This window comes from Pantherophis guttatus, chromosome 7 (assembly GCF_059756535.1).
Source record: "Pantherophis guttatus breed Tessera chromosome 7, ASM5975653v1, whole genome shotgun sequence".
In the NCBI taxonomy this organism is placed as follows: Eukaryota; Metazoa; Chordata; class Lepidosauria; order Squamata; family Colubridae; genus Pantherophis; species Pantherophis guttatus.
In genome coordinates, this window is record NC_142069.1 from 71,690,650 (window position 1) to 71,709,295 (window position 18,646).

Here is an 18,646-nt window from a genome sequence, read left to right on the forward strand (position 1 = left end):
TTTTAAATTTTCCATATTACAGAGGATGACCAATACCGAGGTAGATGGCTTGAATATATAATGAAGCGTACCATTGGAAAACCAGGCTGGGAACAGATCATCTGCAGAAAATCTGTCTGTGCTAGGAGTCAGCAGAGGCTTCCTGGCACATAATCAAAACAGAAAGCAAATTTAATTCCAACTTATTATGTATGTATATACATAGATTTACGTCTATAGGTTAAGTCCCTAAGGTGAAGAACACTATAATTTACTTAAAGGAAAGCACTGCATTGTCAATGTAGCCCCAACAGTTGAGTTGACCAGGGAAATCTTTGATGCATTTTATGCTTCCAGACCTGATTTATTTATTTTATTTATTTATTAGTCATATTTCTATGCCGCCCACTCTCCGAGGATTCTGGGCGGCTTACACCAAAGACAGTACACTAAATAGCATATTGCCCCCAACAATCCGGGTCCTCATTTTACCCACCTCGGAAGGATGGAAGGCTGAGTCAACCTTGAGCCGGTGAGATTTGATCCGCTGATCTGCTGAACTAGCAGTCAGCTGAAGTAGCTCAGTACTGCATTCTATCCACTGCGCTACCTCGGCTCATTATGGAAGACATGATGGAATCTCATGAAATCAGCTTAGAGGAGCCTTCTCTCCCCTTCCTTTGCCACCTCTGCTTGCCCGTTATCATATTCTAGCTATTTCCCAGGGTGCAGTATGCCTGCTTTTTGCTAGTTTGTTTATAGTCTTGTTTTTGTATTATTAGCTGGCAGGAATGAGGGCAGATGGCAGCAGGTGGTTACAGCTGAGCTGTCACACTGTGCTTTAGCTAGAATGCAAAAAGCTGCAGAGATCTGCTGCCTAGTGTACAGATACTGGACTGTGGCCAGCATCTTCTCAGTACAATTTTTCTTTAAAAAAAAAAAAAGGCCTCAGGAGTGTAGATTACATTTTAAAATGTCAGGAACAACTTTTCCCCCCTAAGTATGCAAGCAAGAAAGCACAATCCCACCCCCCAGCCCCCCAGCTCGGTAGACTGTACACAGGCAATGCATATAAATGTAGACCAGATGTACAAAGAACATAGAAGACTAAACAATATTATGTGCGGTGAGTCTTACAAAATCAGTGGAAAATTATCTCCAATGCTTGATGGTGCACTGTACAAAGAGAATATGGTACTATGATATTCTTTCTTTTCTCCGTGTATTTTTCATCTACAGTAATGTTACACAACAGATTTTCCTTGAAAACTAGATTGTTGTATAAAAAAGCAGAAATTGTATAACGTGTAGTTCTTCAAAGGGAATTATTGAAGTAATTGGTATTTCATTAATTTTTTAAAAGGATGTTGTTTGGATTATTTCTGTGTTCTGTCTTCCACAGAATGGAAAGAAATAAGGTTGGTAGACTTTTTCACCACCAAAAAAAGCCAGTAGACATATAATAGACCAAAGGAAACATACTTAATTTTTTCTAGATCACAGTGTATATCATGAAGTCCTTTCTTTTATCGTGTATTTTATAGCATGACATAAACAAATCTGGAATGATCTGTGATTCTTTCATATTTAGGGCATAAAAGTTGTTATACATGGACAAAGGATGTGGCTGCCATTAATTTTGCTCCCAGCATGCAGGGAGGGCATCTGTCCAAAACATAATGTTTACACTTCCATGTACCTTTTATTTTACATAACAAAACTAGATGTTCAGTATAAAGAAGGAATAATGGTAGCTGTCATGCCATTGTGCATATACAAAATCCCTTAAACCTGTACCCACCCTGCAATATTCCACAGTAGACTCTTGCTGTAAGTCTTAGAATATAAACTATATATATATATATATATATATATATATATATATATATATATATATATATATATATATATATATATCAAATTACATATGAAAAAAAGATCTTAAATGAAAGTAGAATAAATTCAAGAATATTAAAAGAAAAACATTCACACTAGAATATAAGCTCATTCTCCTAAATGTAGCACTATAACTTCTCAACTATATATAGATATATATTGAAGAGTGAATGCCTCTAATTTGGTAAATGTTGATAAACAAATATGAGTGCTGAAAAACTTAGGCAAATTATGTGGAAGTCTGAAAACTCAAAAGCAATATCAGTGAACGTTCAACTATGTCAAAAGTGCCTGTGTCTCAAAATGGAAGGTACTGGTAATAGATTCTTATGAGCGCTCCTAGACTTCTAGATAACTTTAAATACTTTCAATTAGTGTTTTTGGTGAACTGGGGTGGAGTTGGAGGCATCACATTCTGGAAATTCCACCCTCGTGTGATTCTGCAAATGATGCTACAAAACAGTTATATTTGAGATAAAGGGTACAGGAAGTCTTTGTTTTATCACTATTTTTATTTAACCTTTATATTCAGTGGCTGGAAAAACTTTGATGTCATGAATATTCAGATAATTATTTATAATTCTCTCACTGTTCTCAATATGATCCAAGCATAAGGGTGGATGTTCTAAACAAGGTGTCAAGATAATAATGAACTAGATGAGATATATTACATTGAATTGAATTTAAATTAAAGTTTAGCCCAGCTCAGGGTTGTTTGGGTGGATCTAATCAGAGAGCTGATCTAGCTATGGATACAGCTGCACTTTGTACAAATCAGATTTGCAGTTTTATATGCTTCTAAGTTCAGCTTTGTTTATGGGTATATGATGCCATGCAATTGCCTATTTTAGTTGATATGTCTATTTATTTGAAATGAACATTATCAATATTAAAGATTAAATTAATAAATATCCTACCATATCTTATTATCTTGTTTAAACCACAATTTCTACCATACCTTTCAATAAGGTATGATTTCAAGTTGAAATCATTTTAAAATGAGATTATTACAGTAATCACAGTATAATAATTAGCAATAAAAAGATTTTGCTGAAGATAAAAAATATTTTCAAAATATCTTTTCATCAAGGTAACTTCCAAAAATTACAACTGGGGTACCACCAACAAAAAGTTTCTGCTGAAAGTAGTGGAATTCACGGTAGACATATATGAAGACAAAAAATCCTCTAGGTCAGGGCTGTCAAACTCCCGGCCCACAGGCCAGATGTGTCATATGCTGGCCACACCCCCGCCCAGTTTAGCGAAGGGGGAAAAAGTCCCGATACATCACCTGATGCCGCCATGATGCTTTTGACACCCCTGCTCTAGGTATTTCACTCTTAAACTATGAAGAACTTTCAAGATTCAGAATGGAATTCTGAATTGAGCCCAGCACAAACTGGGAACTAATGCAATTAAGAAAAAGAGGAATACGATGAAAATGTTCTGTGAAGTTGTGCTATGTTCTGTGTAGATGTGCTAAGCTTGCAAATTTAGGAAGCATTTCATAACTACTTCCTTTGAGGAAATAGACTTCATCTTGATTTGAACACTGGTTTCTATATAACAAAATGAAAATCGATGAGAAAAATCAAGTTCAACACTTAGGCGGGTGACATAATAGCAGTGTCCCAATATCTAAGAGGCTACCACAAAGAAAAGGGGATCAACCTATTCTCCAAAGCACTTGAAAGCCGAACAAGAAGCAATAGATGGAAACTAATAAAGGAAAAAAACCAATGTAGAAGGTGAAATTTCCTGACAGAACAATTAATCAGTGAAATGGCTTGTCTTCAGAAGTTGTGGGTGCTCCATCATTGGAGATTTTAAAGAAGAGATTGAACAACCACATGTCTGAAATACTATAAGGTATCCTGCTTGAGTAGGGGGTTGGACTAGAAGCTTCCAAGGACCCTTCCAACTCTGTTATTTTGTTAATACTTCTCTTAATCTTGTCTAGGAACTATGTATCCTTTACTTTCTGGATTTAGCTTTACTTTTTGCAGAATGATAATGTTTACAGAAATCTTCTCCAACCTGATGTGTGGACTTTAACAACCAGACTTCTGACCATGATAGTTTGGGAATGATAGTAAACAATGTCCGCACATTTGGAAGGGGCTAACTGGGGGAAAGCTAAACTACAGTATCCACGAATACTAGGGTATCCTACACAATGATTTGAATTACTACATGTCAGAAAAGCTAACAGTTTAATTTAGGGCTTGGAGAAAGGCTTTTCTTGCTAATTTGTAGCCAGAAACTACTATATGTCATCTGATGATCTACTACTAGACCAAAACTACAATTTATCCACCCTTAATAATACCATGTGCATTTGGCTTTTTCTGCTAATGCACTGATCCTCATTCGACATCCCATTTAGTGTGTTGGGGCAGAGATTGAATAGACAGCCCTAATGCTCTGTCACATGAACAGAGCTGAGGATATATGTTTAATCTGACAGTGAGTTAAATCAGCTGCACTGCAGGTAAAGCAAAAAGAAGTGAAGTAACGTTCAAAGCCTTCACTGGAACGGTGTAACAATGCAAAACCTTGCTGAAAAGAAAGAGATGGGTGAGACCTTCCCCTTTATGTCCCTGGGCTAGTTTCCAAGTTCTAACAGCAGCATTGTAAATGACTTGCTGTAGTTCCATTGTAGAACTGAATCTAATCAATAAATCATCTGTCGTTTGTTGTTATTCTACCTGTCATTTGATTATTTTTCACTATCTATATTTATGGTGTTTAAGGGAATTTTTTTTTCCTTGTTGTACCTTTTCCACCTCATTAATTCTACATTAAAGTGTGGTTATTCTCAGGTCATAGTAATTGGGACAAAATCAAATTCCATCTGTTTCTGTCAAAAGAAAGAAGTAGAATGAGGTAATTCAACAAGAATTTTCATTTGCTTTATACCGCTTGCCTTCCGCAGCCTCATGACCTATTCTGATTGATGATGATGAGGATGAGGATGATGATTCATTAATAGTAATAAACATACAGTATGTTTGTTCAAGTTATGACTATTATTTTTATCAGATCTTCTTAAATGGATATTTTCAATCCACAGTTCAATTATAATTAGCATCTTATCAATAGGTAAACTGACAAAGCTGTGCAAAAGAATCTACAGTATTGATTTATTTTCTCTCATTTAGCTTTTTAGTTCTCTGAACCTTTCATATAAATATAAGTTAGAAAATGGCAAAATGGATAAATCTAACACACACTACAAACTAGACGTGTCTCATATGGAACATAAATTTCAGTGCGTACAATGGTGATTTACACCATAATAAGTGTATTTAGAAGTTCAGGTTTAGGTATATTCCATTGAGTGTGCTTTATTTCAACTTGGTTCAATTGAGGCAGCTATAAATGCTTGGGGGGAAAAATAGGGATAGTGTCCCACAAAATCCAGTAATGGTTAAAAGCATTACATGCAATAAATCTATGTTTTACCAGTTTCTTTTCATTTTCAGTGAATCACTGTGAGTATTCTGTTGATTTGTGGGTTCATGTACACCTCCATACAGTTCATTTACCCTAGGAAGTGTTCAAACTTGAATGATTGAAAGCTGTTTAGAATCACTCACTCAGCAGAATCCTAGATTACCTGATTAGCAGTTTTATAATCCCAAGAATGAACATCTGATAAGATCTTGAATTATAGAGTTTAAACCAGTGGTGGGTTGCTGCCAGTTCGGACCAGTTCAAGAAAATCATTGATCAGCTGGCCCCGCCAACCTGGCCCCGCCATATCTTGTCCTATATTTCCTTCTTTCTGGCTCAGCTGATTTGCACGGCACAGCTGATTTCCCCACCTCCACTGTTCTACTTACTGGGGCTGCCTTAGAAGTTACGCAGCTGAGCTTCAAATTGCTGTATTTTGAACACTGCGTGCAAGCGCATTAGGTGCACACAAAGTGCACGCTCACAGAACCAATTGTTAAACCGGCTGCAGCCCACCACTGGTTTAAACTAATAGTAGTAGAACATTGATACTGAAACAGAAACTGTAGTATATTTTGTTTGAATACCTCAAAAAAAAAAAAGGCAGTTAATAAATTATGTTTGCATGATTCACCGAACCACAAGCTGGTTAAACATATTTTAACCTTTGTGTGCATGTTTGAAGATAAATGATTGATAGATAGATGATAAATAGATAGATAGATAGATAGATAGATAGATAGATAGATAGAGACAGACAGACAGACAGACAGACAGACAGACAGACAGACAGACAGAGATGATAGATAATAAATAAATAATAAAGAGCCTTGATAGTACAGTGGTCTACACACCCTGTTATTAACACAGCTGCCTGCAATTTACTGCTGGTTCGAATCTCTCCAAGGCTCAAGGTTGACTCAGCCTTCCATCCTTTCTAAGGTAAGTGAAATGAGGACCCAGTTTGTGGGGGCAATAAGATGACTTTGTATAAATATATAAAAGTATGAAGGCTATTGCTTAATGCACTGTAAGCCGCCCTGAGTCTCCGGAGAAGGGCGGCATATAAATCAAATTTAAAAAATAATAATAATAATAATCTCTGAGTCCTATGCAACCGGAAACAGAGTTAATTCAGTAAACAATGGATGATTTAGTAGAAATTCATGTTTTATATGAATTCTGTTGTCTTAGGGAAGATGGATATGATATCCTATATTTTAAGTTTTTTAAAAAAGTTTAATATCCAGATTCTCCATCTATCTTTAGAACTTTATACTTTTTTTAATGTCAAGCTCTAACTAGGACTTGGATGTTCATATTAAAGTATAGCAAGTCAAGAATAAATGTGAACAGAGTGGTAACACATGGAGTACAGTATTTGCCAATGCCACTATTTTATTTATATTCATCACTTATAAGCTAGCTCACTTCTGAATAGCAAGATATGGTAGTGGGTCATGAATAATTTCACCAAAGTTATGTGATGGCATTTAAAAAAAAATGCATTAAAATTTATAGCATAGTGAAAGCAAAAAGAAAATATTCTTGTGAGCAGACAGCTTTCTTTCTGTGTATCACAGTTCCAGAAAATTAGCACCTTCCAAGATTTTTCTCTCTTTTTTTTCAATCAGATCTGCTTTCTGATTTGAATCGATTCTATGAACGTTCTCCTTTTTTTATGTTCTTGGGGTATCATATTCCAAGAGCTTGAAATGAAGGGTGGATTCGCACAATGCCCTAAAACATAAAGTTTTTTTGGGGGGGGGGTTGGTTGGATGAGCATGTTGTGTAGAGTCTGTCAATTGTGGCTTTCTCATCAAACAATCCTTAAAATAATAGCTTTTAGCATTGTGTGATCTCAGCTAACCCCTCTCTATGTGAGATAAAGGCCATACTTGCACAAAATGCTTAACCAAAAATGTGGCTGTCTGCAGGGTGCTATTTTACTCCCCTACCTCTCACTCGTTTAACTGAAGGATAAGACAGCTTGTTCGAAATTTAGTCACCATTATAAATGAAATTACAATTAAAAAGTCACACATAATGATATGGAATAAAAATGATATCATAGTCTCATTAGTGGCAGTCTCTTGCTGAAGGTGTCACATGAATATGACCATGTTACCCACCTCCCAGTGTCTTTGAAATATGGAATGCACATATAATAAAATAACAATTCTAGCAGCTTTTTCTTCCTTCATTGAAACCTATTTAAGGCTTAATTTTAATTGGTATACAAGAAGTCTACCTTCGGTTGCTGAAGTTTTATTAAAAGATGAAAAATGAAAAAAAAACATAGCCATGTATAATAATGATAAAACAGCAAATAATATTCCCATTTTGCAGATAGCACTGGCAGCATCTGTTGGGCTGTGTACATTAAAATCAGCAAGATGGTAGGTGTGGTATTGCAAAATTTCAACCACAATGCCATACGCACTGGGTTTCTGATGTTGACATCCTCCGTGGACATCTAGGGATGATGCAACCAATTCAGAAGGTGTCAATAATTCAACAGCCAAATGCTTCAGGCAGCTTCTCCCTGCCAGATAGTCTCCAGAACTTGCAATTCCCAGAATTGTTTGCCAGATGACCTTTGGAATTTCAATCTCAGCTAACACATTGGAGAATGTCAGCTAATGGAAAGCCTGAAGAAGATTTTGAGTCTTGAAGTCATAGAACACATAATCTGTTTGTGAATTAAGAGAGAACCCAAGTGTATTTCCATAAAATGTTTATGAATTAGAAATTAAAGCAATGAGCCTGGATAGCTCTGCAGACTAAAGCACTGTAATTTAACACCAGCTGTCTGCAATTAAAGTAAGTTCGAATCTCACCAGGCTCAAGGTTGACTCCGCCTTCCATCCTTTCTAAGGTAGGTAAATTGAGGACCCAGTTTGTGGGGGCAATAAGCTGACTTTGTATAAAATATACAAAAGTATGAAGGCTATTGCGTAACGCACTGTAAGCCACCCTGAGTCTCCGGAGAAGGGTGGCATATAAATCAAATTAAAAAAAAAAAAGAAATTAAAGCAATTCAGTTCATTTACCTAAGGCTTATAATAACTTGAGTACAGAGTAGTTTACCTTGAGTACACCTAGGTTAACAACACAGGTTTTGAGAAGACATGTTAGATACTGTGTGCATAGTTTGACATGGTCCTATTGGAAGAAGGGTTTTTCATGAATAGCTATATATTGTAATGAATTCCACTGAGTATAAATTCTTTATAGAGGCATTCACATTTATCTGAAGACAATAGGTGTGGTCTGTAATTTTCCTTCCAGCTTTAGGTTAACCTTGAGTAATATTCAGGTCTCAGAAAGGCTCTGACTTGCTGACTTTGTGACCCCCCCCCCAATTTTTGCATGTTTTGAATTGATCCTTTCCCTATAATTTGCTATTGTCTCTGGCAAAAGGTAAACGATGAAGATAAATTAGCAATTGTAGACTACAAAGTAAACAAGGGATTCCCAGGTGTGATGATGCAAGTTAAGAAAAAGTTTCCAGTGTGGTGTTTGCATATGAAAAGAAAATGGAATCAGAGAAAGTAATTGAATCAAGAACTATAGTAGCTTTATTTTATTGTTACCATTTCCTTTAGGATCACTTATCAAGAAAAATCACACTCTTCATTGAATTTAAAGTTTGCTATCCTTATCTTTATCTAAGTCCTCTTAATCATGACTTATTAGGATACTGATATGACTTCCTTCCTTCCTTCCTTCCTTCCTTCCTTCCTTCCTTCCTTCCTTCCTTCCTTCCTTCCTTCCTTCCTTCCTCAGAGTAAACCTGCTTTCTCTCTTAGCAGCTAATTTCTCTTTAATTCAAAACATTTTACCTAGGCTAGTAAGCCACGCAGCCCCCCTCCCGATATCCAAGTGTTTGGTTCTGAAGGTTTCGCTTTTCCCTCGCCTCTTTTAAATCAAGCGGCAGGGGAAACAGATGATGGTGACAGCAGAGAAAAAGATGACGGAGGCTTGAAGGTGACAGAGCCCGGAGGGGGGTTACAGCGATAGCAGCGAATGGGTTCGACGCTCCCTGCCGTCTCGACAGATGCCGAGACAGGAAGGAAAGAAGAGACCCTGCGCGCCCGCTGTGATTTGCTGAAGATCGCGCTTGGGAAGAGGGGGAGGGAAAGGCAAGGAAAGGAAATGGGCGGCGAGGGCAGGGAAAGTACGATTTCCTTTCTTCGCCTTGAATCACTTTCCCTTGTTCTTCCCCCGCCCCTAAGGGCCAGGAAGGAGAATCAGCCACTCGTCCCCAAAGGCCAGGGGCAGCGAAAAGGCTGTCTCTAGGAAATGGCTTCCGGGCGTTCATCTCGAGCAAAACTGACCAGGCGGGTCGTGGGAACCGCGCTTGCTTTCGATGCTTCTGGGGCCAAGAGGAGGAATGAGAACCGAAGCAATAAAGCCCAGGCGCCGCCGCTCTTGCGAAATAAGACTGGGACAAACGATTACTCCTACAAGACTAAGTTGCCCTTGGCAAGCCGTCCATGCCGAGATGGACCAGCCTGAAAGAGATGGCGCTCGAGTGGGTGGCGGCGAGAGACAGCGCTGGGCTAGGCCTATTAATGAAAGTAAAATCCTGACCATTGTCTAGCCATAATTCTGTGTGTCTTTTAGGGTTTTTTTTCTTTCTCCTGAGAATGGTGATCTCGTGTCACTGCCTCCTAGAACAGATTGACCCAGTGGATTAAGCCACAATGTGCAAGATGTGGGGATAAGTCTGCTATTGGAAGCCAATTAATGATCTGCCACCTAGGAAATTGTTGAATCAAACCATGATTAATCAATCATGGCCGTGTGCCATGTGAACAGTCAGTAAATAGCCTTAAGCAAACTATTATGCGCAATCTAATTCATGATGTGCTCCATCTCCAACACTAATTCAACTAACTTGTTTTGACATTGTTTTGCTGCTCCAATAATGGGGCTCTGAATTCTTGGGGGAAGCCACCCAGAAATAAAGGCATGGTTTCCCTCTGTTTGGGGCTGAATTGAAACCAGGTAAAACATTGCTGCATTCAGACTGAATTATCTTTTTCTCCAAAACAAACCCTATCTCCACCACCTGGAATCTTTGTCACAATTGCTGCAGTCTTTGGCTGCTGCTAAACCGGTCTTAAAAGTGCAGTAACAAGTTGCCAAACATTTTTCCATTGTAGTATTGAAGGCTACTGTAAACATTACAGAGATAATATATGGCATGTATTTTGAATGCTTGAAATGCATTCATAATACTTTGCCATCTAAGTATTATTATTATTACAGCCTAGCAACCTGCAGCCATATGTAAGAAAATAAGTATTGTGCTCACGGAGCCTTCATTAAATAACTAAGGCTATAGCAGTAAGTACAATTATAGTAACAAACTAAACATACTTGGAAATAGGGGCTACTTATTTCAATGGGATATACTTCCAAGAGAATACAACTAGATTTTAGTTGTTTTAGGATGACGCTCTTGTCACTGCACTTACTTCAGAGTAAGCAGGTAGAGTGTTTCAAGTGGATAAGGAAATCTATATAATGATGCAGAAATTATATAGATTATATATATTCTATTATATTACTCAAATGTATTCTTTAAATGTCTCACCTTTCTGTCCTTCAGGATCACATAAATTCCATCCAACTTTCTCAGTCCTATGTCCACTAACTCTCATTTTTCTTTCATGTATTTGATTTGCTATCTAACTCTCCAAGGTTAACTTCAGACTCAAGTAAGCAATATCCCAATCAAGAAACTGCCAAAGAGCCATCAGTAAACAGCCCAACCAAAGACTCTAAGACCACCCCCACCCACCCAGACAGGCAAGACACCAGAATATAAACAGCAAACAGCACTCTTTACTAGCACTGATGATGTTGCCTAGTTAGGGCAGGGGTGAAATCCAGCAGGTTCTGACAGGTTCTGGAGAACCAGTAGCGGAAATTTTGAGCATTTCGGAGAATCAGTAGCGGAAATTTTGAGTAGTTTGGAGAAGCAGCAAATACCACCTCTGGCTGGCCCCAGAGTGGGGTGGGAATGGAGATTTTGCAATATCCTTCCCCCAGGAGTGCGGAGGGAATAGGGATTCTGCAGTATCCTTCCCCTGCCACACCCACACCCACTAAGCCACGCCCACGGAACTGGTAGTAAAAAAATTTGGATTTCACCACTGAGTTAGGGTAATGAAACGTCTGCAAGAAAACAAGCTCAGAGAGCACCAAGGAACCCTTATTTAACTCTCATTTGTTCTTTCCATATGACCAAATCATCTCAACTTCTCCATCCTTGGTACAGCTCAGAGTTTTGTATTCAATCCACATTCATTCATCATTCATCCATTCTTCACTTTGTCTCTTCTAATAGATGTATTTCTTAAATAACCCATTCCCAGTGCATTCAATTCACTTTTTACAATTCTCCTCACACAGCCAACTCCTAAGTGTGTCAATATACTGCATGTACCTTTTGTATACATAGACACTATAGAGTGAGGTAAGTGTTGAAATATGCACTGTAATGTCATGACCTTGAGATGCAAGACAGGTTTTGTGCTGTGTCATTTCATTGTCATTTGGTTGCTTGCAGACACCTAAGCTTACAGACAGACAACAATAGCTGAAATCTTATCCTAGTATAGAAGAGCAAGAGTTATTGCAGTTATGGCCTAGGAACAAAATGCCCCAAAACTGACCAGTGTTTTTACCATTAGAAGGAAATGCTGACAACTTTTATCTGTTTTATCTTCCTAAAAAGTGTTGTGTGAATATTTATATAACACTCAAAAATAAAAAAAAAATTCTAACTCTTTTAATCTATTGCATTCCAATTTAAAATCTCTGGTAGGTATGCAAATGTCACAGTAGATGGCACCATCAGCCAACCTTGGCTGACCTTGGAAAACAAGCTGGGTTGGATCAGTGTGATAGGTAAACAGGGGACCACAAAGAAATGAAATCCCAGATCTGGGAAATAACCAAGAAACAAAGGAAGCAACCATACTGGATTCCCACAGGAGAAGCTTGTTGGGTTCCCAGGAAATGATATTGATCTGATGAAGTCTTTATTAATTTTTTTAAAAACAATGGTAGAGCTCCAGGCTCCCCTCCTTCCCCCCTCCCCCCTCCCCATACAGATCTTCACATCCAGGAATAAAAAGTCATTCATGAGCAACAAAACTGCCTATAGGCGACGGCGGTAGATAAGTTGTAACTTCACAACATATGGACATCAATTTTCTATGTATTCCTTTGCAAATTTCTACTGATAGGAGTGAAAAAATTCACAGCGCTGTTGTGGAAGTCTAAAGAAGAAAGCAAGTCACACTTAAACGACAATATTTTGCATGAAATGCGGAGCGGGGGAGAAAACTCCCCAATTTTTTTTTTCCTAACACCAATGCGGCTTAGGAAGAAGAAAGGCGAGCGTTTAATGGCCTTTTTTTCACCATCCCCTTAGAGACGCAGAGGGAAAAAAGCTCTTTTAGCCCAGCCGTCAGGTCAGACGCAAACTCCGAGGCCCTACAGGTCCCAATTCAGGTCCCGGAGCCAAACCGGGCCCAACCTCCTTAGCCGACACCGACACGGGCACGGCCCCCTTCGTCTCGCACAGCGGCGCGTCCTGGCGTCAGCAAGCCGAAGCCCGAGCGGCGGACAAGAGAAGCCCAACGGGGCGGAGAGGGAGAAGCGAAGCGCCCCCCTCCTTTCCCGGCGCGCGCTCCGTGTCTTTTTTTTTTAATCCGGAGATTCTTAGTCGCGGCTACCGAGGAGCCCGGCTTTCTAACTGAGGCGTCGGGCGCTAGAGGGCGGGCGGAGAGCTTTCCCTCTTTCCCAAGCTGCTCGCTCGGCTTTGTTATTTCTTGCCGCCCCTTCTTCCCCCCTCCCCGGCCTGGTCCCTCCATTTCCTGTCTGGCTTTGTGCGGGCGACGGATATGGGCAGCAGCCTCTTCAGGTGTGTCTGCTACGGGCTATTTTCCTCCTTTCCCGCGGCTGGGCCGGCAGGAGGGCGAGAGGAGAGGCGGGCGCTCCGGCGCATCATGTGATGAGCCCCTCGCTCTCCCTGGCGGCGCGCCTCATTCCCGCCCGCCTTTCCTTTCCTTCTTTTTTTTTTTTCCCCCCCCTTCCTCTTTCGTGGAAGCCGCCGCTTTCGGTCCGACTTGTGGAGGCGGCTGTCTGGCTTCAACCGACGAGGTTGTTGCTGCGTCCTCTCAGCATGGGCAGCCCGTTGAGCGCGGCGACTCCTGCCGGTCTTTTGAGCTGCCTCCGGGAGCTGCTCGGTTGAGGCGCAGCCAGTCCGGGAAAGCGCGGCTCCAGTGCCGGGCGGCGGCGGCGGCGCTTGCAAGCCGAAGAGAGAGCCGCGCACACAAAAGGCGCGCCCGGCTCGGCTCGGCTCGGCTCCTCCTCAAGCCTTCCAACTTGGGTAAGTTTTCCTCCCTCCGCTCCCCTCCTCCTCCGTCCTCGGTCTCCTCCTTTTTGAACAAAAGGGTGGCTCCACCTGTTGAAAGCCTCGAAACCCCTCCCGGGATTGCTGATTTGCTGATCCGCCGAGCAAACAAAACAACCCAGCCTCTCTCGGAAGCTCTCTCGCTCGCCGCTTTCCCATTCCCGAGGACGCCTTCAGTCGGTGGCCCGCGCTCGTCTCGTTCGCTGGAAGGGGAAGTTCGGAGCTTCGGGACCGCTGGGAGGCAGGCAGGCAGGCAGGAAGGGTAAAGAGGACTCGATTCCCCACCCCTCCCTCCCTCCCTCCCTCCCCGGTGTGTTTCAGTAAAGCGATCGCCGCTGCCTCCCCCCCCCCCCGCCGCCCCGCTTTTCTTGAAAGAATAAGCGGCCGTCCTTCCATGTTTGAACAGCAGATGGTTTCCATTAAGGGCAAAGTCCTGGCTTTCCCCGCCGAACTATGTGGCTGTCGGTGCTGTCGGTGTGATTCAGCTCGTTAGAAGCATCAGGTTTAGTTACATGTGAAACTTTCTCAAGGTTTGCGGTGTGGACGCGATTTCCCCCTTTCCCATCGCGCTTGTCACCATTAAGTCCTTAGGCGAGAGGAAGGGGTTGGGGGATTATTGGGGACGGCAAGAAGTTTTTTTCTCTCCTTTTCAGAATTGCAGAAAAAAGAGCCCCCCCCAAGAGTTTGTGTCTGTGATTACTTTCAGAATACCAAGCTGATTTTATCATGCCTTTGCGATCCGCCCGAGTTATAGAATTCCACAAACCCTTTCACTCGGCTCCCATTCATTCCTGCTGGTGGGGGAGTCATTGGCTTGAGCAGCATTCAGCCCACTTGGACTTGAGAGCTCTGTTTTGACACGCTCTGAGATTGAAGGAAGGTTGGAATGGGGGGGGGGTTGCGTTGTGGGGAGGGGGGGTGGAAGGCGAAAGGTTTTTTAAAACTAGCTGGTAAAGCGCTTCTCTTATTTTGCTGAAGGGAACTGGGCTCTGTACTCGGTTTTGTGACTCACTCTCACTCGGTTTATTTGCTTTGGAACAGGGTAGTTTTGTCTTTGGGGGTTTTTTGCTCTGCAGTTATCCAAATGACTCTTCCAGGCATGAGATTGTGACACCTGCAGTTTGTATGGGAAGGTATTTCATTGGCTTGTCAGTTAATTAGCCTCTAAAGGGAAGATAACCCTCCTCTGGCTAAGGTACACATACTACAAAATCAATCCCTGTGCTTACTGGAATATTTTATGCCCATACCAAAGATAGCACATTAATAACCCAGTTGTGGACTTTAAAATTGGCAGTTTAACCTGCTGTCTTTTATGTTCCACTCATTCTATCTGAAATTCAGCTGTCTAGGTGGCCTAGAAATTTAGATTTTATTTCTCAGTTGCTTTGCCCAAAATATGAAAGGCAGTTTAACCTCTCTTCTAACTTATGCTCACCTGATTTATCTGGCTAGACTCAGGTTTCTACAGCATCTCTTCCCACAATCAAGGACATTTTGTGGACAAAAATTGATGTTTCTTTTACTCCCTTTTTTGCAGCTTATACAGATATTACAATGAAGCCAGGTGCCTCTATAGAGCAGCAATCTTGTCATGGGTGTAGGTAGTTGCATTTTGGACAGGCTTACTCAGAAGCATACCTTGTTGAACTTCACTTGTGGAACTCCCAAGAACTATGACAGGCATGTATAGAATGAACTAGTTTAGTTTTCCCCACCCTTTGTCTTTAGGTATTTTCGTGTTTTAATTTTTAAAGAACCTTCCTCTTCCTGGTGAATTTTGGATTTATTCCTAACCCAGAATTTACACAGTAGCATCCTTCCAGATGGTGGTTGCCAAAAAGTGATCAGTGGGTTAGACTCTAATTGCCTCTCACATGCTGGGCTTCTAGATCATGACATAGCAAGGTTAAAAATACAATTTAGTGCATAATTGAAAATAGCACTAGCACAACCATGAAAAAGGAAGAAAAGCTCTGATTTTGAAGAGGGAAAGAGGAGACAACTGGCAATAAAGAGATAATAGAGGTTCTCCTTTGAGGTACAAGCTTTTGTGATAAGGCTAAAACCTAGGGATGTGAATGCTGAAACAATAACTGGTTATAGGTTGGGTCTAAACTTAGTCCACTTGAACTTGTCCAGGGCCTTTTTGTAAATCTGACAGACATGGGGCTCTATGTCCATTTCGGTACCCCCCCTCCCCCTTGCTTTGCAACATCCAATATTGTGTGTTTATTTTAGTTTAACATTTTGTCCATTGAAGAAGTAGCCCAGTAACTGAGAGTGTGTGGGAAAGACTTTACTAACCCAATATATTGCAATACAGTTCTTATCACTGTATTTCAAAATATTTGTGTTGATGCCTTGATTGAAACATGTTGATCCATCTCCAGTTTCAAATGGAATATTTTCATCAGGATGCACCCTATGTTTGACATTAAAGCATTTGTTGCCATTCTCCCCCCCCCACCCGCTTTAGAATACTTTGAATTGACCCCATGGTTGAGCATTGTTTAATGCTATTCTGGAAAGTTCCTTGCACTGCTTCCCATTGCAGAATTCTAGGTTAGATATGTAGAAACTATAAGGTACATTTGTAGTTGATAAATCTTACCATTTGAACATCAGTTACTTTTTTATTACGGTATTTCACTGTCTAGCATGTAGACTTAATGATAAGTAAAATAGATGGTTTGCTTAAGGATCTTGCCTGTTGTCCCCTCTATCTATTAAATAATGATTTTCTGGTGAAATCATACAATAGGAATAGACAAGCTAGGTTTGTACCAGTATTTTTCTTGTTTCTGGGTTAACACATTGCTATTGTGGTTTGTAAACCTTGTTTTGCAAATATGTGAATCCTGTCACTAATATAATACATTCAGAAATAAATAATTATAGAAATCTTGCTTTAATGTCATACATGTACAAGGATATAGGTTAGGAATATGGATATAATATTCCTTGCAAGGTATAAGAAAATTATTGAAGTTGCCTTTGATGTTTTGCTGATACACAGGAATTATGTCAAATTAAAAAGTGATTGACTTTATGAAGAGTTTCCTTAATCACTTTTATAATTTCAAGACTACACAACAAATACTGGTTGGGTTTGATTCTCTCGCTACATCTCTTCAGCTTGGCTTCCCTTCCTACAGCCTCTGCTCAGAGCTCATTTGGGATTGCTGCCTAAATATTAAAGTGGTAGGTCTCTTGCTAATTAATTTGGGGCCCAATCCACTATGATTTTAATGAAGTTGCATTTAAAGTAATAGAAGCTGCAGACAATGATTACTGTTCTCTTGCCCAAATACTCCTCATTTCTACAGATAGGATATATTTGTTATTTACATTGGGATTTTTTTAAAAAAAATGTGTTTTACTATTCCCCAAAGAATATAGAAATTTCAACAATAATATAAAACAAACAAAGAATAAATGTAAAATAACACATATCTACCTATATCTTCAAATAGACATCATGATAACTGAAAAACATTTTGGTCTATTGAGCTTCATTCAGGATACATTGAGAGGATATTCAGAAGGGTGATTCTTAACATTGGTTTTTCAATTCATTTTATTTATTTATCAATGTATTAAATTTCTATACCTTTCCATCTCACCTAAGTGACTCTGGGCATTTACAACATAATAAAAGCATAGAAATACATGAATAAAGGCATAAATTAAAACAGAATTAAAATATTAGAACTTCCAAATAAAGATCAAGATACAAAATTCAAAAGACTAGGGAGTTAACAAGGAGCAGGACATTCACAGACCATCCGCCATCCCCAGGGCTGCATTACACTTTTAGACTCCCATGCTAATTGGAAAAACCAGGTCTTAACACTCTTCTGGAAACCTGAGTGAGGGCTTCAGGGATGATAGAATATTCCATAGTGTTGGAGCAGCAACTGAGAATGTCCTCCTTCTAGATCCTTCCGGCCAAAACTCCTTGGCTGATAGAAAACACAGCTGGTCTAGCTGGGACATGTCAATGTACTTGAGACAAGACTGTTCCTCTGGTATCCTGATCCCATGCCATGAAGGGGTTTAAAAGTCCAACACCTTGAATTGGATCCAGAGGCAAACTGGTACCCACAGCAGCTTGCGTAGCTTGTGTTATATGCAACATCCTAGGGGCATCCAAAACTGCTCGCACTTTTGTATTCTGCACAAGTTTCAGCTTCCAGATACTCTTCAAAGATAGCCCTAAGTAGAGCACAGGAATGACGAGGGTATGATTCACTGAGAAGAGAGCTTTTTGATCCTGGAAAGGATGTAACTGGTACACAACCCAAAATGTAGTAAAGGCTCTCCTAATCATAGCTGCCGTCCATACCCCGAGCAAGAATCGTGAGTCCAGGAGCTGACTACTCATAACCACTCTGTCTTAGCAGGGTTCAGAGGAAGCCTGTTATCCCTCATCCAGGCCCCCTCAACCTCAGGGCACTGAGAAAGGATATCCATAGCATCACTTGCTTTGCTTTTAGTTTTAAAGGGAGCTGAAATGAAATGAAATAAATATTTATTAAAACAGATCAAGCAGAAGGGGAAAGAAAGGATCCAGTTGGCCTAGACCAGCCTACAATCAGGCAACAGCTTTTTACACACAATTTATATTGTAGATTTTGTTAAGGTTAGGCCAACTCCACTTAGAACATTTTGCAAGAATTGTAGCGCTTTATCACTTGTTTGGTCCTGCTTAAATTGGGACCTTCATTTTGCTCCATAAGAAAGACTTTATTCATATTGAGAATGAGAATGTCAGGATTCCAAGTAACACCCCACAACTAAAAAAGACTCCAAGGCTGAAAGTTCCTCAAAGGTCCATTTTATTAGAGATGTCATATTGGCACATCTGGGAAAACC

At 40.2% G+C, this 18,646-nt stretch overlaps 1 protein-coding gene across 16 annotated transcripts in view; it reads left to right on the forward strand.

Moving 5' to 3' along the window:
- The window catches only part of PLXNB2 (plexin B2), a 398,614-nt gene that overhangs the window by 40,396 nt on the left and 339,572 nt on the right, over positions 1–18,646 (forward strand). For 2 of the 16 annotated variants that reach the window (XM_087874214.1, XM_087874221.1), the window contains exon 1: positions 13,232–13,744. The exons of 3 other annotated variants lie outside the window; for them this stretch is intronic. The gene's annotated coding sequence lies outside the window, so the exon portion shown is untranslated. Of the gene's footprint in view, positions 1–12,654; positions 13,745–13,830; positions 14,031–18,646 lie in introns of those variants that run through there. 11 more of the 16 variants (XM_034421264.3, XM_034421271.3, XM_087874213.1 and 8 more) reach the window with 9 other exon arrangements.